The sequence below is a fragment of the Tiliqua scincoides genome, chromosome 5 (genome assembly GCF_035046505.1).
Source record: "Tiliqua scincoides isolate rTilSci1 chromosome 5, rTilSci1.hap2, whole genome shotgun sequence".
Taxonomy (NCBI): domain Eukaryota; kingdom Metazoa; phylum Chordata; class Lepidosauria; order Squamata; family Scincidae; genus Tiliqua; species Tiliqua scincoides.
In genome coordinates, this window is record NC_089825.1 from 38,826,203 (window position 1) to 38,848,225 (window position 22,023).

At 43.9% G+C, this 22,023-nt stretch overlaps 1 protein-coding gene across 2 annotated transcripts in view; it reads left to right on the top strand.

Moving 5' to 3' along the window:
- Positions 1 to 1,192: 1,192 nt before the first annotated feature.
- The window catches only part of CREB5 (cAMP responsive element binding protein 5), a 304,261-nt gene continuing 283,430 nt past the window's right edge, over positions 1,193 to 22,023 (top strand). The window contains exon 1 of one of the 2 annotated variants that reach the window (XM_066627888.1): positions 1,193 to 1,257. The gene's annotated coding sequence lies outside the window, so the exon portion shown is untranslated. Of the gene's footprint in view, positions 1,258 to 4,062; positions 4,101 to 22,023 lie in introns of those variants that run through there. The other variant, XM_066627889.1, reaches the window with a different exon arrangement.

The window sequence follows — 22,023 nt, forward strand, 5'->3', positions numbered from 1 at the left end:
AGACAAAGAAACATTTTATTTGCCATATTCTTATCCCCTCACTGGGAAAAAGAGAACCTCTTGTCACTTTTGAGTTTTTCCAAACCATCCAACACAGCTACCTGCAGTTTTTTGTAAGGTGGGGAATGGATAAAAATCAATTAAAAAAATTGACTAGTTCAGTGTTTCTCTACATTTGTCCTCCACCGTACCATTTCACATGGTCCAACTATTTGAAGCACCACTGGAAGTAACTGGCAATGACATCATCACCAGTTACATCTGGATTGGGAGGCCAGATGCAATGGAACAAGCACCAGTAAGAGGCTCAGGGTGGACTTTTTTCAGGGCTTTTTTTCAAACATGGAGAAGCATGCTTTGGAGTTTTGCCCCCTGAGCTTGCTGCCAGGGCAGGGGTCCCATGAGTACCGCCAGACACCACCTCAGGTACCACTGGTGGTACCTGTACGAAACATTAGTTAATTTCTGGATTTTGGAGGTAGCCTTCCTAAAAGTCATCCCTTTGGGCTCCCCATGACCCCAGCCCCTCATTCCCCACTGTTTGAGAAATGCACTCTGAGCATGATCAGAGGCTCCCTTCTTTCTGACTGCTACATCTGTCCCAAGATTGTCCCCTCTCAGATTGCAAAGTTCTCCGGATGAGAGAGTTCCCTGGCTCCCCACATCAAACCTGGCGACACTACTTTGTCCATTCATGTGTGAATCTGCTGAGTTGCACACTCTACCCAGCAGCATGCATGGGGACTCTCGCTCAGCTCTCCTGATGCGCTTCACCCCCTCCGGGGGGGGGGCGGTGGGCTGCCCCTCCTTCAGTCCCTTTCCAGCTTCCTCTCCCAAATCCCTCAAGCGGGAGATTTTTTCCAAGCTGACTCACAGAACTAAATGGCAGAGGCAGCGGCAGCAACAGCCTCCTGCCAGCCTCAGCACGGCAAGCTGTTGCATGCGCCTCCTGGGCTGTGTGCATGGATTCTCCTCCCTACACCGTAGATGGCTGGAGGGGAGGCGGGTGAGGAAGGGGGAGGAGCCCAGCCCAAGGCACGCCTCTCCCGGTCCTGCCCACCGCTCAGCGCACTCTCTCCCTCGAGCAGGGACCGCAATGATTTAGAAGTTCAGGAATCCCACGTGACGTCACGGAGGGTGATGTAATGCTTCTCTAAATAGAACGTATTGTAACCTTCTCTCAGTCCAACGTGGTTCCTTCACCCAGGCTGTTTGCTGCTGCTGCTCCTGGTCCTTTTACCTTCTTACACTTGTTGGGTAAGTCCCACAAAAAAATAATTGAGCTGATTTTTTTTTCTTCTCCAAATGCCACTTTGTATTGGGAGGACTCAAAAAACTCTCTGAAAAGTTTTTCTTTTTGCCCAGGATTGTGTTGTGTGTGTGTGTGTGTTTTGCCTGGCGCATCGCGTGTGTGGAATTGACACGCAGGGCAAAAGAAAAGCCAAAGTGGGACAAAGGAGGAGAGAAATTGCAAACGGTTGTAATCAGTGTCTTTGATACCCCCCCCCCCACTTTTCTTCCCATCTTGTTTTCTTTTGCTGTTATGTCTGGGCTTTCTCCCCCCCCCCCCACCGGACACTTTGCAAGTTGATGATTTATTTTCGTGGGACTTTCACTTGGGGAATGAACCGGTTTCAGGTCAACAAGAAGAGATCAGGAGGTAGCAGCGCCGGGAGGTGGAAAGTGTGTGTGTGAGGATCGGACGGGGAAAAGGTGTCTCTGGAGGATGTTGGAGACGGAGGGCGCAATCCTCTGAATGTCTGCTCCGAAGTCAGTGGGGCTCACTCCCAGGAAAATGGGGATAGGACGACAGCCCAAGCTTATGCGTGTCTACTCAGAAGGAAGTCCCATTATAGTCAAAGGGGCTGCCAGGAATGTGTGGATAGGGTGGCAGCCTGACAGCCCAATCCTCAGCATATCTGCTCAGAAGTAAGTCCCAGTATAGTCAATGGGGCTCCCAGGAAAGTGTGGCTAGGGTGGCAGCCTGACAGCCCAATCCTATGCATGTCTACTTAGAAGTAAATTCCATTAGAGTCAGTGGGGCTTACTCCCAGGAACGTAGATAGGGTGGCAGCATGACAGCCCGATCCTATGCACATTTGAAGTAAATCCCATTCGAGTCAATGGGGCTTGCCCCCGGGAAAGTGTGAATGGCAGTCTGGCAGCCCAATCCTACCCATGTCTACTCAGAAGTAAGTCGCAGTATAGTCCTTGGGGGCTTACTACCAGGAAGATGTGGATAAGATTGCAGCTTGACAGCCCAATACTACGCATGTCTACTCAGAAGTAAGACCCAGTATAGTCAATGGGGCGTACTCCCAGGAAAGTGTGGATAGGATGGCAGCCTGACAGCACAATCCTATGCTTGTCGACTCAGAAGTAAATCCCATAGAGTCAATGGTGCTTACTCCAGGAAAGTGTGGGTAGGTTTGCAGCAGCCTGAGTCCTGCGTGCGCGTCTTCGTCCTTTCCCCCGTGCGGTGACAATCTGTTGTTGTGTGAACAGTTATTAATGGGGAGGGGGGAATAAATGGCTGGGTGGGAGCGGGATGGGGGGGTTAAGCGCACTGAGATAGAAACAGGGGACACAGGTAAGTGCTTTGGGACTGAAACGCCGAAGAAGCACCTTGGCAAGCCTGTCCCTGCACGGCAGGGGGAAAGCGTGTGAAAGTTTGGAAGCTGCCTCGCGTGTCGCCGGAGAGGCAGCCACGGTCAGGACTCCGCGCGTGTCGCTCGATCCGATCTGTGCTTAAAGTCACCCCCCCCCCAGCCTATGGGAATGTCTCTTGACTTGGGCAAATCCTTCTCCAGAATGCTAAATGTGTAGGTGGCCGGCTGGAAGCGACGCACTCTGTCTACGCTCAGGAACACTCTCTCCTTACATATTTTTCCATACATATCACGACGCGCGTTTCCTGGCGTTTGAAAAAAAACTAGTTGTAAAGTGTGTGTGTGTGTGTGTGTGTGTGTGTGTGTGTGTGTGTGTGTGTGTGAAAGCTGTTTTCTGAAAGCTCCAGTGAATTCCTGACTCTACGATGCCCCATTTCTCTGCCGGGAAGCATAGAGGCAAACCTGGCCAGCAACAGGTTGCCACCTGGTCGCCACCGGAACCCCTCCTGGGGAGGTCTGGGGTGGAAAGTCTCGGAGACAGATTGCGGGGAAGAGACGCTAACCCTGGTCTTAGAGCCCAATCCTATGCATGCCTATTCAGAAGCAAGTCCCATATAGTCAGGGGAGCTGACTCCCAGGTAAGTTTGGATAGGATTGCAGCCTCAGAGCCCATCCTCTGCATGTCTACTCAAAAGCAAATCCCATTATAGTCAAGGGGGCTTACTCCCAGGTAAGTGTGGATAGGATTGCAGCTTTAGAGCCCCATCCTGTGTCTGTCTACTCAAAAGTAAGTCCCCTTATAGCCAAGGGGGCTTACTCCAAGGAAAGTGTGGATAGGATTGCAGCCTTAGAGCCCCATCCTGTGTCTGCCTACTCAGAAGTAAGTCCCCTTATAGCCAAGGAGGCTAACTCCCAGGCAAGTGTGGCGGGGATGGCAGCCTCAGCCCTGCCAAACATCTCTCCGGCGGCGGGAATGACAGCGCACTCTCGGAGCCTGCCTCTCGCTGCCTTTCCCGTCCTGTCGCCGCTTGTTGGACTCGGCAGCGCGAAAACTTTTGGGGGCTGCCGAGAAGTTCTCCCGCCCTCCGATCACACGTTGCTCTGAGCGTAACCCATCGCCAGCCCTCCCCCCAGCACCGATTCCATCCCCAGCGTCCCCGCAGGGTCCCCTGTTGTGTTTCCAAAGCTCCGGGTTCTGCTGCCTCTGTATATATTTGGTTGTTAGGTGGTTGCATCGCTATGTGACCCCCCCTCCTCCCGTGTCGCCCCCGCCCTATCTGACATATCTCTGGGAGTCAGAGAGCCTGGATCCGGGGCCATTACGTCATGCTGCAGGCTAGTAAGTGTGTGATTAAGAGCCTCGGAGATCGGGGGCTGTTTGGAGGGGGGTTGGGGTGGATGGGGGGGGCTTTGCCATGCTGGCCAAGCAGGGCTACCTGGTGTCAAATCTACATCTCAAAGACCTTCTCGCCACTTCTTATTCTCCAACCGGTGAGGCTTTTCCCGCACAGATTCCACCCCCCCCCAAAAAAAAACTCCCCTCTCTTTCCCTGCTACGTTTTGTCCTTAGACAAGAAATTGTGTATATGGGAGGGGGGGGGGGGAAATACTTGGTAAGCTAAACTTCGCCTTCTGTAGTGTTGACGGCCGGCCAGGCTAGGGCTGCAATCCTATACACACTTACTTGGGAGTAAGCCCCATTGACTCTAAGGGGACTTGCTTCCGAGTAGACATGGATAAGTTTGGGCTCAAAGTCAGGTTGCAATCCTATCCGCACTTAACTAAGCTCCATTGACTATAAGGGGACTTACTTCTGAGTAGACATGCATAGAATGGGTTCTTAAGCTGCAATCCTATCCGCACTTACCTTACCTGGGAGTAAGACCCTTTGACTATAAGGGAAGTAGACATGCCTAGGATTGGGTTCTTAGGCTGCAGTCCTATCCACACTTACCTGGAAGTAAGCCCAGTTGACTATAAGGGGACTTACTTCTGAGTAGACATGCATAGACTTGGGCTCTCAGTGAGCGGCAGGTTTCACATGCACCACTCCGCAAGGAGGGGGGGCTCTTTTCTTCCCTGCCTCTTGAATCGAGATGGTTGGTGTGTCGCTCTCGCGTGTCCCTTTAAATTCCCACTCGGAGCGCAGAGCGATGAGGGGAGTTTCTTGCGTGTGTAATGCAGCACGCGCCGTTTGAAAGAGGGCAAGAGAGTGGGTCGGGGGCTCCCCACTCCGCCCAGGGGTTTCCTGGGATCAGATTGTTCAAAGAAAGTTTTTTCAGCGTCAGCACCCCTCTGATCGTCCTCTCTTTCTGGGAAATGCCATCGGACTTATCTTGCAAATGAAGGGTGCTGCTAAGGGCAGCTTCATCAGTGGGTCCCTAAGCACCGTTGACTTGGCAGTCACTAACACCTGAGAGATGGCAGTGTAGTAACTTTTTTCCCCCTGTCAAACAACTCCCAAGAAAACTTTCTTGCAAGGGACTATCCTGAACAGTCCAGAAACAAAGCAGATCTGCTATTTCAGCGCAGAGGGAGATCGAGAGAGAGAGATCACAGTAAGAACTTACACACACACACAGGGTGACCAGATGTCCTCTTTTTCTAGGACATGCCCTCTTTTTTTTTTAGCCCTGTTTTTTAGCCCTTTTTTTTAGTCCTGGAAAAGAAATGTCCTCCTTTTCCCTCTGAGCTGGCAGCGCATAGCCTTCTTACAATTAATAAGTTATACACAATTAATTATATGTAATAAAGTTTTGATTTTCATAATAAGTGATATAGTGTTTAAATTGACCACATGAAATCAATAGATGAATGTTTTCAGCTTTTATGTTGTCATGTCCTACATTTTTCTTGGCTGTCCTACATTTTGGGGTGCCTTGTCCTCTTTTTGCAGTTATGACATCTGATCACCCGACACGCACATACACACACAGAGTGCTTATATAGAATGTGTGCCCATGTATGCATCAAGTGCAACACAACTGAACAAAAGGCAGTTGCAATCCAACTGTGAAGTGGGGGGGGAAAGGAGCATAGAACTTGTATCTGTTACTTTTATGCTTCAGATGCAATTGTCAGCAAGAACTTACACACACACAGAGCACACCAAAGGAAGGGGGAAATATGAACTCCTTCTCTGGGCTGCCTTAGTTCCTGTGCAGGTTGCAAAGCTCCAGAGAAAAGTGTGATTAATGATCAGCGATAAGTGATTAGTGGTTTTATTCAAACTGTTACCTCTGACCAGAAGCAGGCATCAGAGGATTAAGAGGCTCTTTTAGATAAATGCTCATTAGTGGAAGGGGGAAATCAAAAGATAATAGGCAGGCACACAGAGACAACTTTGGAGGAAAATCATTCCTGTCTTTGGAATAATAAGCTCTGCTCACAGAAAGGCACTTTAATTTAAAAGTTGCTTTTATCTTGTAAATCAAAGTTGGGCGTAGAAGTCCACTGGGCTATTATAGCCTGGATTTTCCCATATCCATGGGACTGAGATTATCTCGGGTGTTGTGATATTTCTTTTTCATTTAAGGAAACAATTGGGATCTTGAAAGGAAATTAAACATTCCCAAGTGTTCAAGTCCAAGTATCTGAAGGTATCCACTTTGACTGTCGCAATGAGACGCTGCTTGTCAGCTAACTAGATGGAGGAGTAGCGGCCATTCTGGAGATGTATAGTTTGGGATTGTGAATAAAAACTCTGCATGTCACAGCTCGCTAGATGTCCTTCAGTGCTTACAACAAAGTTGATTCTGTCCTGGGGTTGAGGCTCGACAGTTCTATACCTTTCAGTCACATTTTCCATGTCACTTAATCAAGCGAGTTAAAGGCTACTGGAAAAATTTAGTCTCGCCGCCTGAAAGAAACAGAGGGGTTGGTGGGTGGCAACTACAACAACCTGGGCACTTGATTGAAATAGTGAGTTGGAATAGAAGATCTGCTCTCAACAGGTTTATTCAATGGTTAGAATTTGGGTAGATTAGTATTCAAAATAATACAATCAGATCAAACTTCCATTTGATGATTACTGTTGGAAAAGAAAAAAAGTTGACTGGAAAGTTGAAAAAACATTCTTGGGTAATGATGAAAAGGAGTATTCTGTTGATTGTCTGCTCTTTCACTCTGCTACCTTACATACATGAATTGTACCATGTAGACAACGGTTGTATTTTGAAAGTTTCCTCTGAATTTGTGTCCATACTTCTATTTAGATGCTTGCGTGTAGATCCCTAGATCATGTTTGCACCAGAATGAGAAAGCTCAACTAGTAAATTGCTTGCATTTGAAAATAATTTTAAAAAAGAACATTATCTCTATTATGATGCAAATGAATTCCACTTTATTTGTTACAAATGGTTAACCTGATATTTTTCCTCAAAAAAGGTTATGTTTCCGAACTGCCAGGCTCTGGTGTCTGCTTGTTGTATCATGAGTCTGGGAGAAAGATGGAAGGGTAATAGATTTGATTGAAGTGTTACTTTGGATTGTGATGTAGAAATTCTGGAAATGAAAAGTTAGAATAGTGGCATATATGGAATTGTACTTGTGAAATGACCTGTGGAACCTGTGGAGACAAAGTCACAGACAGGCACAGCAAACTGTATCAACAGAGGAAAAGATGATGTGGCCCATTTTGTAACTTCGACCTGGAACGGGAGTGGGGATAATGGCAAGAGAGGGAAATCTGTGCATAGTTAAAATAGCCGAAAAAGTAAGACAAAGTGGATTTTCTGTTCCTTACTATGTCTTGAGAAGACACAGCATATTTGTCTGTATGCTTCATAGGATGTAAATGACATTTACTGTATATGAGGGACATGGGGTACCACTGAGATTTAAGAAAGTGTTTGGCTCTCTTGAGATGGCTTGAAGCTGGTTTGTACTTTCAAAATACCTCTTATATTAGGTCAGTATTACAAAATTCCATCACAGAAATCCCTTCAGTGTAGGAAGGGATTCAGTGTAGGAAGTGTGGAACCCATGTATAATGATCATAACCTGTCATGCTGTAGAATATTATCCTTTATATACCACTTTTCAGCTACAAAAAAAGTTCACAAAGTGGCTTACAGAGCAAAATAAACCAATGGCTCCCTGTCCCCAAAGGGCTCACAGTCAAAGATGCAAAAGGAACATCAGTAAACAGTCACTGTAAAAAAAGAAAAAAGAAAAAAAAAGATACTATGCTGGAGCCTATAGGGACTGTGGTGCAATCATCACATGTAACCACTTGTATAGGAGGCACAAAGAAGGGTGTTGTGTGTCATAATTTTGCAATGTTTGGAACATCTCTAGGCATTTGTTTGATCAGGGCCTCTTCACGTGTGGTTTCTGAATGTACCTCCAAAATGTTCTGCGTGTTCAGGGGACCTGGACAGGCCGCAGATTCTTACTATGTTAACCTCCAGTGTCAAAGTCTAATTGTCTCTACATAAGGTGAGAACTGCTCTTGGTTAGAACAGGGGTAACTGTAAATGGAGTTGAGATATGTGGGGCATAGCCACCCTTCCATATTAGCAGATTGTCCTTACTTAAACTGCCACCATAAATAACAAGCTAATTCAGTCCGCACACCTCAGGTCTTAATACACAAGCGTACCTTCCTGTTTGATATATAACATACACTATTTTAGTCGAATCCAGAATGAAGGTGCTTATCACTAAGAGACCTTTTATAATAATCATTATGGGCAACTTTAGATTGTCTTTCCTTTCCTAAAATCAAATACTGCTGGCATTCATTCTCTGATGTTTCTGTTAGCCTCTTGAAGGATTCCATGTGGACCTCAGAATTTAACAAACTTCATCGTTCTCTATTGCTCTCTTTCTGTGCTCTATTGTTCAGTTAGAACCTATTTCAGGGTTTGCATGAAATTTTGCACTGCTGACTACCTTCTTGATGCAACATCAAATTAGACAGCTAATCTGAGTTATATTTTTATGGCTTTAAAACTCTGTTGATGTTTCTGTTCATTTGCCAAACTGTTTAATTCACATTAACTTAAATCAGCAAGTTGACAAGTATCTTCGGGGGGGGGGCGTGCAATGTGATTCTCATTGTTTGTTGGTTGTGTCTATATCTCTAACTTTTACAAAATGCATTTTATAAGAAATAGTTTTTTTAATCATTAAAGTCAGGAATCTACAGATTGTTGAAGTTATCTACCTAGTTCTTTCATGTCCATATTTTTGCTCTCTGTTATGCTGGCTTGTATTTGGGGACTTATGTGTCTTCCTCAAGTGACAATTTCTAAAATTATGAATAAGCTAATTCATTTTGATGAAAGCATTTAAAACTTTGTTATGGTTCACATGTTTCATGGTGCAGATCCAGTCATATATTTACCCAATCCCATTAGCTAAGCCACTCATGGATTTGAAAGTTTGACATGGAACTTACTCTGCACTTAGCCTGCGGCAAGCTGCACATTTTGGGACCATTTCCGAGAGGCTTAGGTTGCTTCAGTGTCGCTGTAGTGAATACAGCAACACTATGCTAGTTTGTAGTTCTGAACTTCCTTATGCACAGTCTAATTTCTGAAGGCTACCATTCCTAGACAATGCTTCATAGCTGCTTCAGGGACTGAGCTGTGAAGCACAGCAATTAAAAAATAAAACACCCTTAAAAATTGTGAAGCCTTTTCTTGTGGCCATGATTTGTTTCCTTCTTTAAAACGTTGAATCATGATTTTAACTCCATCTTGTGGCACCAAAAGTGTGACACTGTGAACCAGAAGTTTAGGGCATCATGTCCATGTTTCTTGACGTGACTGTAGTAAATAATGATGTCAGATGCCAAAAGCACATTCATAACTGTTACTGCTTGTGTCCTGGCACTTTGGTCTTCCTTGGAAATGGACCCAGTTGAGTGAAATATCACTTATTTTCAGCTAACTATGCTTAGACTTGCTGCACGGCACATAGAATCATGTTTACCCTGATTTTTGAACAAGACGTTCTTCCAGAAAATGTGTTTAGGATTAAGAACATAAGAACATAAGAACAGCCCCACTGGATCAGGCCATAGGCCCATCTAGTCCAGCTTCCTGTATCTCACAGCGGCCCACCAAATGCCCCAGGGAGCACACCAGATAACAAGAGACCTCATCCTGGTGCCCTCCCCTACATCTGGCATTCTGACTTAACCCATTTCTAAAATCAGGAGGTTGCGCATACACATCATGGCTTGTACCCCATAATGGATTTTTCCTCCAGAAACTCGTCCAATCCCCTTTTAAAGGCGTCTAGGCTAGACGCCAGCACTACATCCTGTGGCAAGGAGTTCCACAGACCGACCACGCGCTGAGTAAAGAAATATTTTCTTTTGTCTGTCCTAACCCGCCCAACACTCAATTTTAGTGGATGTCCCCTGGTTCTGGCAGGAGCCTGATTAGGCTCCTAATTGTTAGTACACTATTTTTCTATGTACAAAACCGAACTCCACAATCAGTGATTAGAGCCTGAAAAGGTTATATTCTCATCTGATTTGAGTGCAGTAGTGTTAGACATCTACAATGATTCTATAAGGGATTAAGTACTCTCTGAAATGGCATAGCCTCACCTCAGCTGTGCAGTTTGCAGCAGACAACTCTGTTATACCACTGATAGTAACAAAATGCATCCAGACATATTATGTGATGTTGCTATGTTGGTGGTGATGCTGTGTAGTTATTCATACTTCACATATCAATTCATTGTATGGTCTTTGTGACAGACAGGGTAACTCTCTACAGTTAATCTAAATGGTTCTGCCTGTTATTCATATTCCTAACAGATTAAATATTGTCATGGTGGACCCATTCAGTACCTTTACAATAACAGCACATCTGATGTTTTCCATGAAGTTATATATATACACTGTACTGTACAGTTTTCACTATGAGCAACTGAAACAGCAGGATAAAATATATCCTGTGAAGCTAACTGAACAGCAGAGATACTATCAGTCCTGGCTGAATCCCCTGCTGTTGGAGCAAAGAGGCACCCTTCAAGTGGTACAGGGATGTGCCGGAGTGACAGTGCTGAGTCTTGAGTCAAGTCCCAAGTCAGTGACCCTATAACTTGAGTCAAGTCATTGCACATGCTTTTGCGACTTGACTTCTGGAAAATTTTGAGTCATTTTGACTTGGGTCCCAAGTCATTTCTAGAAATAAGTCAAGTCCTTGAGCAGAAAAGAAAAGCTCCCCTCAAACCCGCAGCTCCTGGAATCACCTACCCTTCTCCCATCATGTCTGCGGCTGCTGTCAGTCTGAAGGACAGCTTCTGGATCACCCACGAGGTCTTTTGGGATGATGCAAAAGTGACGGGGGAATGGGACAGGATGTAAGCAAACACACACACACACACACACACACACACACACACAGAGAGAGAGAATCAAGACTCAAGGGAATTCAAGTCATGACACTTTTTTGGTAAAAACTCTGAATTGCAGGTCAGTAATGCTTGTGATTCAAGTTCCCACCAGCCACAAAAAAAATGTGTATTTTCACAACTTCAGTCGAGTCTGAGAGTCTTGAGAGCCCATCCCTGAAGTGGTGGTTCTTTTATCTTCAGTAGGAAGAGAGCAACTGTTCTCTTCACCCCAACACAGGGTCCAATCCTATCCAACTTTCCAGCACAGGTGCAGCCGCAATGCACCCCAGAGGTAAGGGAACAAACCTTCCCTTACCTTGAGGAAGCCTCTGTGACTGCCTCCCCACCAAAAGATGCAGCTCACATCCCACTGACACCACTGCACTGACCCTGGAAAATTGGATAGGATTGGGCCCACAGTGTCCTACCCTGTAACTAATGGTGTTATCTCCCAGAGAGGGTCCTGACCTCCTGTCTGCAGTGTCTCCCTTGTGTCTTTTTTTTTTTAGATAGTTCTTTGTCCCAAAAGTGGTAACAATCTTTTCATTTATTTTGCCATGTAAGCTACATTGTGAACCTTTTTTTGTTGTTGAAAAATGATATATACATTTTAATAATAATAAAAATAAACAAGAATCCAAAAGAGCAAATTGAAATAAAATTGTCTTACAGCACAATTCAGGCATGTCTACTCAGAAGAAAGTTTCATTGTGTTCAATGGAGTTTACTCCCAGGAAAGTGTATATAGGATTGTGGCCTCACTGCCCGTCTGAAGGCAGGCAGAGATAGGGGCCAGGTGTGCATCTTTTAAGGCCCTATACTGCTCTGGGCCAGGGTATCTTAGAGATCGCCTACTTCAGCACAATCCGGCTCATTCTCTTAGGTCATCAGAGAAGGCCTTTTTACAAGTGCTGCCGCCTAAGGAGGTAGGGGTGACGGCGGCAAGAAATAGGGCCTTCTCAGTAGTGGCACCAACATTATGGAATGCCCTTCCCCTTGACTTGAGAATGGCTCCCTCTCTTGAAACTTTTCGGCGAGGCCTGAAGACCCTTTTGTTTAAATAAGCCTTCTGAGTTCATGGCCTTTTTAATATCTTTTTTACATCTTTTAGTATTTTTTACAGGCCTGTGTCCTCTATGATCTGCTGCTTTATGCTCTTTTTATCTGACTTTTTATCTGACTAGTGTTTTTATGGTATCTGTTAATGTGTTTTAATATGTTTTTATCTGTTTGTTAAATTATGTTTTAATCTGTTTTTAACATGTTGTAAGCCGCCCTGGGTCCCTTTGGGGAGAAGGGCGGGGTATAAATAAAGTTTATTATTATATTATTATTATCTTTTGGGAGAGTTTTCCAGTTCTTTGGTACTACAGTTGACAAAGCTGTCTCCCAAATACCTAACTGTTGTACTCCAGATAGTGCGAGAATTTGTATGAGGGCCTCCAACATAGAGAAGAGCTTGTGGATAGGTTGATATGGTGGGCATTGCCTATATGCTGGAACAATTGAGTACCAACTACTTAAACAATTAAGCAGCAGTAAACAAGACTTTAAAAAAACTCAGAAGCAGGTTTCTAAGGATTGACCTTTGAATACCCTCTGAAAAAAACACAGCTTCTATCTGGTGTTCAAAAACCTTGGTGTCACTGCTGAAAAGGCCCTGTTCCTGCAGGATAATGACCCCTACCATATTTCAGTGGGTGGAGAAACAGAGCCTATGCAGAAGATCTTAAAGGATGAGTAAGTTCATCTGGGAGAAGATAGTCCTTTAGGTATCTGGAGCCAGAACTTTAAATGTCAGTATCAACACTTTGAACTGGGAAACCAAGTGGGAGCCAGTGTAGCTGGTTGAACATTGGTACCATATGTTCCCTGTGACCCATTGCAGTCAACAGTCTGTGTTTGCGTTGTGAACCAGTTGTTGTTTCCAAGAACTCTTCAAAGGCAGCCCAATGTTATTTGACTTAACTAAAAGCTGGCATTCTGGGTAAGTGTGTGAATTGTGGAACTGTCAATGGTAACAGCAACAAAATATTTGGATATATGCGAATGCCCAGGGGGAGATGGCTGGGTCTATTCCATATGTTCCAAACAAGAAGAGATTTATCTCAGGATTTTGCTGAGGGTTTTCTAAAGCGATTCCATAGGAAAACATTTTAAAGCTGAATACAATTTCAGGGAATGTTATGCTTTAATTCTTGTTTCTTTTGCTTTAAAATTTAAAGATGTAATTTCCAATTGGTGTTTTAGATAATTGCACTTACCAGTGTTTAATCTTCATGCATTTTCTAATTATCAGGGTCTGTTATTGTGCCATTATTCTACTCCAAAGCCATTAACTAAAAGGCTTTGTTGTCTCTGTTCAGCTAGTACAGTTCAGGGATTGCATTTTTGCAGTCTTTTCCCCAACATGGAAATTTCCTACGGCGTGGGACTTGGAAGCAAAAACACATCTTCAGAAGTTTGGCTGGGAGCACCCAAAGTATCGTTCTGGGTTACTGGAGAAACTGGTTATCATTGTCTAGCTGGGTGGTTATTTTCTCTTAAAAATAGCAACCGTAGGAGGACCTAGTTCAGATTGGGCCCTAAAGGTGTCATTGAAGCAAGTGGCACCTTCAGGGATCTGCAGTAACTTTTGGGGGAGGGCATAGCACCTGCTTTGCATGCAGAAAGTCCCAAATTCAATCCCAGGCATCTCCAGGTGGGGCTGGGAAAGACCCAAATCCTAACCAACTTTCCAGGATCGGCATAGCTGTGCCAATGGGGTGGCAATTACAGAGGCCTCCTCAAAGTAAGGGAATGTCTGTTCCCTTAACTCGGAGCTGCATTGCCCTTATGTCAGTGCTGGAAAGTGGGTTAGGATTTGGGTCTTTCCCAGCCCCACCTTGAGATGCCTGGGATTGAATTTGGGACTTTCTGCATGCAAAGCAGGTGCTATGCCCTCCCCCAAAAGTTGGGGGAAACGCCCCCCAAAAACGCCCAAAGATGCATGAAAATGGCTGCAACTTTTTGGTGTTCACGGGGGTATTTTGGTGGAAGCAGTGAACATAAGAACATAAGAACAGCCCCACTGGATCAGGCCATAGGTCCATCTAGGCATGGAGGAAAAGGATTCAACACTCGGCCTCTGCACCACAGATTCACTCCAGCAGTGCTTATAAAGGGAAAATAACCCCCAAACCAGGCAGCAGTATGTGTTGGCTGCACATCCACTTTGACTGTTTGAGATGTCGCAATGTAGTTTGTCTAAAACAGTGATTTTTTCAACCACTGTGCCATGGCAGTTTGGTGTGCCATGAATGATCTGCAGGTGTGCTGTGGGAGTTTGGGGGACAGTCATATATTAATAGGGCCATTGGAGGATGTGAGCTCCCAGCTGGCAGTGCTGTGTGCCTAATCAATAAAAAAAACTGATGGTGTGCTTTGACAATTTTAGCATGTTCTCAGTGTGCCATGAAAGGGAAAAGTTTGAAAATTGCTGCTCTTCGTATTGTTGTATTGTGTTTTCTGTGTGTGCAAAGTACTTCACCTATTATTTTGATGTAGCCCTTAAAAGTTCAGTAAAGTAAGGAAGCATTATTCTCCCCATAAGGAAGCTGTGGATGTGAGGGCATGATTTGCCTGAGGCTGCTTACTGAGAATTCATCGTAGAGATAAAACGTAAACCAGAGAAGTCCCGATTCACCTTTCAGTCTCTCAGCCTGACAGACTGAGAGACTGTCAGGACAGATGGGAAGAAATTGGGGTGAGATGGCTAGGAAGCTTGCACAGGTTTCAAAGGGAGCGTGTTTAATCGGGAAACATGAATGAGAGTCAGGCTCCTAGTGTTGTACGTATAGGAAGGCTGGGAAAGGGTGGCGTATACAGGAGCTGGATTACTGACAGTCTGAGGTAGTTCAAAACGTATTTTGTCGTTTTAAAAACAGTTCCTGGGCATGCATTTCTGAGCTCAAAATGTGAGTTTTATCTTGGTCTCCATAGGTTATCTCTCAACCCAATCCTAACTAACATTCTAGCATGGATGTACGGGGCAGTCATGGGGCACAGTCAGAGGCCTTCTCAAAGTAAGGGAACATTAGTTCTTTAAAAATGGATTGTGACTGCATCAGCGCTGGAGAGTTGGCTAGAACAGGACTATGATAGTCTGGATGGCTCTGCTCACTCCTTGAATTTATCCGGGGAAGCCCTTCTTGGGATACTTCCACTGATGGATGTCAGGTAGGTGGTATCAAGGATCAGGCCTTTCTTGTGGTGGCTCTTGGCTCTGGAATACCACCCCCCCCCCGCACTATGCACCATGTGCCTTGTACCCTTCTTATGAGTTTTAGGTGCCAGGTGAAACCAGTTTCATTTCCCCATACATTTAAATCTAGGCGATTGTGTATATTTTTCAATCTGTTGCTTTTAGGCTGCAGTCCTATGCATGCTCACCTGGGAGCAAGTCCCATTGGGCACTGTGAGACCTATTCCTGAGTAAACCTGCCTAGGATTGCACTGATAACATTGCTTGCTTGATAGCTGTTTGATTTCTCTGCTTTAAAATCAGCAATGTGTTTTGGATGGTATGGTCATGTAGTAAGCTGCCTTAGAAATACAGGCTGGCCCTTTTTATCCACAGGTCTGGACCAGTGGATTTGACCTACTGTGAGTTTTGAACCCATAGCGTATGACCGATTTGTATCCCTAACACAATCAGAAGCCTCCTCTCATTTGGAGAGTCTGTCATTTGGAGAGTCTGTTGTGGCTGAAGTAAGGGTTTTAATCCATGTTTGGAAGTGCAGAATCAAGGGGTGGTAGTTTGGATTAATAGCAATACAGGGTACATGTGTGATGATCTTGTATATGTGGTGTTACAGAGATAAGATTTTATAACAGGCTGTTGTCTGAACCTTGATTATTCCACACTCATGAATCAACTACACAAGGCCAAATGACATGTTTAACACAGTGGTTCTCACACATTTAGCACTGGGACCCACTTTTTAAAATGAGAATCTGTCAGGACCCACTGGAAGTGATGTCGTGACCGGAAGTGACATCATCAAGCAGGAAAATTTTTAACAATCCTGGGCTGCAATCCTACCCACACTTACCCAGGAGTAAGTCCAATTTTACTATCATTGTTAAAAGACTATAAATAGTAACTTGTTAAAAGTACAGCTCTGTAAAATTTCGCCAAATGCAGTCACATCCCATGGTAGCATCAAGTCTAATATATTAAAAATAAAATATTTAAATGAATGAGGACCCACCTGAAATTGGCTTGCGACCCACCTAGTGGGTCCCAACCCACAGTTTGAGAAACATTTGGTTTAAAGTGTTTGTTAAACATGTGCTTGCCATTCTGTAATGTAGTAAGGGTGCGAAGCGAGGAGGGTAGGTCTACATTTTATAATAAAAGGGATCAGCAGGTGAAGTAGATGAAAATGAAAATTGGAAGTACTGTTTAAGGGTGCTTCAGAGGCTTCCGAAGTCTTTAGGAGCACCTGTGGACACAGCATGGGGCTTTGTCGGCCCACAAAAAGGCACCGGATGGTGGGTGGAGGTGGCAGCTGCCTCCACCGAGTCCACAAGCATGGCGCCTGGGGCTTTTGCCCCCCCTGACTGCCCCCAGGACTGCCACTGTTGTGGGTGGTGTTATAATGTTGGGCTCCCCTAGCCGGACACAGCTTAATTGGAACTGCACTGCTAAAAGCCTAGTTTCTCTGGGTTCTTTTGACTGTCTCAAAGGGCCTTTTGGACTAACCTGACAAAAGCTATAAATTGCAGCCTGTTCCTAAGTCTTGTTCATCGAGCAGATACAAATAATGTCTGCGCACTGTTCCAGTGGCGTTGTGATCACTGGCAGAAATGCTGCCCCAGTTATGTTTAGGGGTGGGGCCCATTCAATAATTGCGGCTTCTATCTACATTCTTCCACCTTCTACTATTCATAGAAGTTTGGATTCCCAAAATTTGGAATGTAGATCTGTCTTGTGATGCTTTATGCACTGACTGTATCACCTGTAGACCATTTTCCATTTTATGCATGTGCCCTTTAAGCTTTCATTCCTGTTTGTACCTGCTCTTTTCTTGTGCAACCATCTTAATTTGAATTTCACTTCCATTCCTGACTTTCACAAATACTTCCTATTTTATTTGAAAGTTTTCTTTACAAGTGACAGTAGAGGATAAGACCTAGGTCAGGAATTTACTGTTTTTGACACCAATCATGCAGCCCAATCCTAAGCATACTAATTCAGAAGTAAGCTCTACTGTATCGAATAGGTTTTACTCCCAGGAAAGTGTTCACAGGCTTGCTGTGCCAAACATAATTGCTTGGAAGTCAGTTCCACTGGGGCATAGTTCCAAGGAAATGTGCTCAAGGTGGGGGATGGTAGATAAAAAAGGGGTGGGTGGGTGTGCATGTATGCTTGTGAGAATATTTTATTGAATTTAAATTTGTTACTTACAGTCAGTTGGAGTCTCACCTTCTGCTCTTCTCTGCAGGCAAAATTCACTCTCCTAGTCTACACAGTGATTGCGATATATATTTTCATTTATTGCTTTCTTCTTTGTAGATTTTCACAGATGCTTCGAAGTTCATTTGATTAAAGATGAGAATTGAGGACAAACCTTTTCCAGGATTTTTTGTTTATCATAACTGACTAGGGCAGTGTTTCTCAAACTGTGGGCCGGGACCCACTAGGTGGGTCACAAGCCAATTTCAGGTGGGTCCCCATTCATTTCAGTATTTTATTTTTTAATAAATTAAACTTGATGCTACCATGGGATGTGACTGCATTTGGGGAAATGTTACAGACCTGTACTTTTAACAGACTACTCTGTATATGCTTTTAAAAATGATAGTCAATGGGAGTTACTCCTGGGTGAGTGTGGGTAGGATTGCAGCCTCAGATGGTTAAAACTGTTCCTGCTTGATGATGTTACTTCTGGTCATGACATCACTTCTGGTGTGTCCTGACGGATTCACATTCTTAAAAGTGGGTCCTGGTGCTAAATGTGTGAGAACAACTAGACTAGAGAAAGGGGGGGGGGAAACCCCAAACTTTACAAGTAAAAGCAATTAATGTTAAACTTCCAACAGAGGGGGCTCTGTAGTGTAGGAAATGGAAGATGAAGTTTAGTGTATGCTTGAAGGCATGGCTACAAAAGTTTAACATTTCAAATGAAGATATTCTGACTCGTTTGTATGCACTGAGGGTTTTAAAAATTGCATTTGCGACTTTTTCCTTGGATGCTCTTAAAAATTACCTTTAGGTGGACATCCATTTTTCAGACTATGTCACTCTTTGAGTCACCAATTTTAAACATATTGTATTCAGACAATTGTTGATATTGTTCTCCTAGCTATTCCAAGATATAACGTACTGTGTTGCTAATGTACATCAGTTGTTTTGAAGCTGAAAACTAGCTGCCAAAAGAACAGCTAGTGGTGAATTTCAGGCCCCAAATTCACATGGAAACTGTTTATTGCATGTTGCGTAGCTGTATGTTAAACAATGGGCATGATCCAGACAGAGATAAGTATATTTTAAACTCAATTGATTTCAATGGGAGAGTTAGGCACATGTTTAACTTGGGCTGGATGATGCCCAGTGTTTGCTTAAATGACGGCACTCAAATACCTGGTGAAACAATGCGCGTTGCAATGATCGCTGCTTCTGATTGTTTTGTTTCAAGTTGGCTTGATTCCACTGAGGAATATCAGTATATCTAACTTGAATGAAAGACCCTTAATTGTTAATTCAATTGTTCACATGGGCCAAGATCCAAAGGACTGTGGATATAGTTCTTTGAACCAAATAGTGCATCAGAGGAGTTGTTGGTTTTTCTCAGGCAACAGGTACCCCATTGTACATTGCAAACTGCTTTTGAAACTCATTGCAGTTTCAAAAGCAGTTTGTGATATGATATGGGGCAGTGGTTCTCAAATTTTTAGCACCAGGACCCACTTTTTAGAATGAGAATCTGTCAGGACCCACTGGAAGTGATGTCATGACCAGAAGTGACATCATCAAGAAGGAAAATTTTTTTACAGGCTGCAACTTTTCTCACACTTACCCAAGAGTAAATCCCATTTACTATCATCGTTGAAAACATATACAGAGTAGCCTGTTAAAAGTGCAAGTCTGTAACATTCCCCCCAATGCAATCACATGACAAGGGAGCATCAAGTCTAATATGTTAAAAATAAAATATTGAAATGATTGGGGACCCACCTGAAATGAGCTCGTGACCCACCTAGTGGGTCCCGACCCACAGTTTGAGAAACACTGATATGGGGGAGAGTGTCAGCTGTTAAAAGGGCAAGTGGAAAGAACAATGTGTGTGAATTCAAATGGAAAAGAATGTGGAAGGCACACAACTGTACATAAACAGTCGAATGTATCTTTTGTAAAACACATTCAGTATAACATTTGAATTTGGATACAGATGGTGGTATAGCTAAGGCACCAGGAGCACAAAAATTTTTAATACCCCTCCATATGACAAAATTGAATTTTATACACATACAGATTGAGACTAATTATTCGCGTGGGTTATTTCAAGCACTCACGTGGATAACAAAAAACTCACTATAGCAAATCAATTTTAAAAACAAAGTTTCTTTGCTCTGGTGATTTAAAAACAGCCATGCTGACCTTCCTGATGTAAGATAAGAGTTATAAAGAAGACAATCCATCAGCGTTTCACTCAGCCCCTCCCTTCACCAATGCAAAATCATCACCTTTCTTTCAGGTCCTGGGGGGAAGGGAGGGGTCCGCAGGAGAGATAAGGATTGATGGATTGTCAGCCAGCTGCCCCCCCCCCCATTAAGGAGGATATTGTTAAAGGACTGTTCAGATTTTAAACTGATTTTAAAGGGGTGCATTTTTCCCCTTCTCCAGGGATCAGCACATTCTTTCTCATTTGCAGGGGCCATTCATGTTGAGTTAAATCCATGTATAAAAAATCCATGTATAAATAGGCTGAACCTGTACCTAATCACATCTGGGAGGTAGCCTGAGGCAAAAGAGGCTGCATGTGGCCTTAAGGCACTTCTTGTTTTTGCAAGAAAAGGGGAGGCCTCCAAGAAGTCTTCTGAGGGCTGGGGAGGCTACACACAGCCACTCTGAATGTCTGACAACTATTTTTAGCCTTAGGTCTGCCACCAGGGGTGCAGATTGGTACCCCCTCAAAGTTTGGTACTGAGGGCAATATACCCTCCTGTCCTCCCCTTAGCTACACCACTGGATACAGAGCTGCTAGACACGCAGAAGTACACATTATGAAAATAGATTAATTCACACCAGTTCCAAAGGAACAAGTTTGGCTAGAAGACCAGAAATGCAATTAGATGTTTACCAGAACACATGAGGTTTGCTGAAGGTTTGCTAGAATATGAACAGGCTTCCAGTATTAAGTTGGTTTGATAGAAAACCTTTCTTCATACAGCTGAACCCTCAGCCAGTGAGACCTGCAACCCCAGGCTCAAGTTAAACCCAGACATTTTCACATAGCGCAATTTTCTTCGTTTCCGAGGACTGACTTTATTCAGTAGTCCAATACTGTATTAGAAAGCATATTCTGAGGGATGGAATATGCTGGAATATGCAGCTGAGCAAGTTGTGAAAAGGAAACAAATCACGCATTCCATAGAGCTAAGACAAGTCCCTTGCTTGGGGTGAAGGTCTCTTCACATTCAGAGAAGAGTACAGGTGTGCGCCATTTAATGACAGGGATACATTCTCCGATCCCTGTTGTGTGATTAGGTCATTAAACGAACATTCAACTCAATCTATTGCGTTTGTGTAAGCAGGCACTCCATGCCAGACAGTAGGGTTGCACAGGCTATTGGAGATAGATGACCTCTTCTTTCCATTAAGGGCCTCTTTGTTGTGTAAACAGGCTCTCTGCTGCAGGCTATGGGAGACCTGACTACCTCATTAAGAGCTTCTTTGTTGGACTTTGACCACCATTGTATATGCGGTCTGTTGTTAAGCAAACAGTTAAGTGATATGCAGTCCAGCATGGATTGACCTGTTAGCTGTGAAGATGCTTTATTTGAATATTTCTATGCCGCCTTTTAGCTCCCAAGGCAGCTTAAAACAATTTGGAAACTGCAAAACGATTAATAAAAAAATCAAATAAAAAAAACTTATTAAAAAGCAACACAGCCATACAGTCTAAAGAGAGAGTGACAGCAACATAATATCAAGAAATCAAGCCATTCCCAAAGCACAAAATACCTTAACAATGCACCAAAATGCCAGGAAAGAGCCAAGTGCACCTACTTTAGTAGGGGATTATGCAGCCTGGATGCCATAACTGAAAAGTTCCTGTCCCACTTCATCAGCAACCACATTATCTGTGGCAATGGGCCTCTGATAATGACACCAATGGGTTTCTCCCATATGGGAGAAACCGGTCCTTCAGTATCCTGTTTCCAATCTGTTTCAGACTTTAAAAGTAAATACCATGTGGAATTGTACCTTTTATATATCAGGAAGCCAGCAGCCTCAGTCCAAAGAAAGTGATTCTTGCTGTTCATTTAAAATTGTTGTAAGGCAGGCCATTAGTATCATCTTTCTATTTGAGTTGCAGAGGCTGAGGATAGAAGCTAGTGGCCATCTAGAGCAGGGGTGTCAAACATAAGGCCCTTGGGCCAAATGCAACCCACGGAAGCTCTTTTTCCAGTTCTGGGGCTCTCCCTGCACCACCACCATCTGCTGAGCGGTGTTGAAAAGGCAGCCCACATGGCAATCAGGTTCATATCTTAAAAATATGATCAAGATTTGCATATTTTATCTTGTCATTTGCAGCTAATGAGTTGCCAAGTGAGAACAAAGTTCTTACTTTGGTCACAACCTATTCATGACACCATTTCCTGTTGAATGACATCACTTCCAACCCTCAGCTGGAACATGAATGCTATTCGGCCCATTGTATGAGTTTGAGACCCCTGATCTAGAGAGCTGCTGGATAACAGAACCCTCCCCCCATACACAAATGTAAAACTGAAAAACCACAATGTTCATTAAAAAAATAATCAAACTTTTAAAAGTAATTACTAA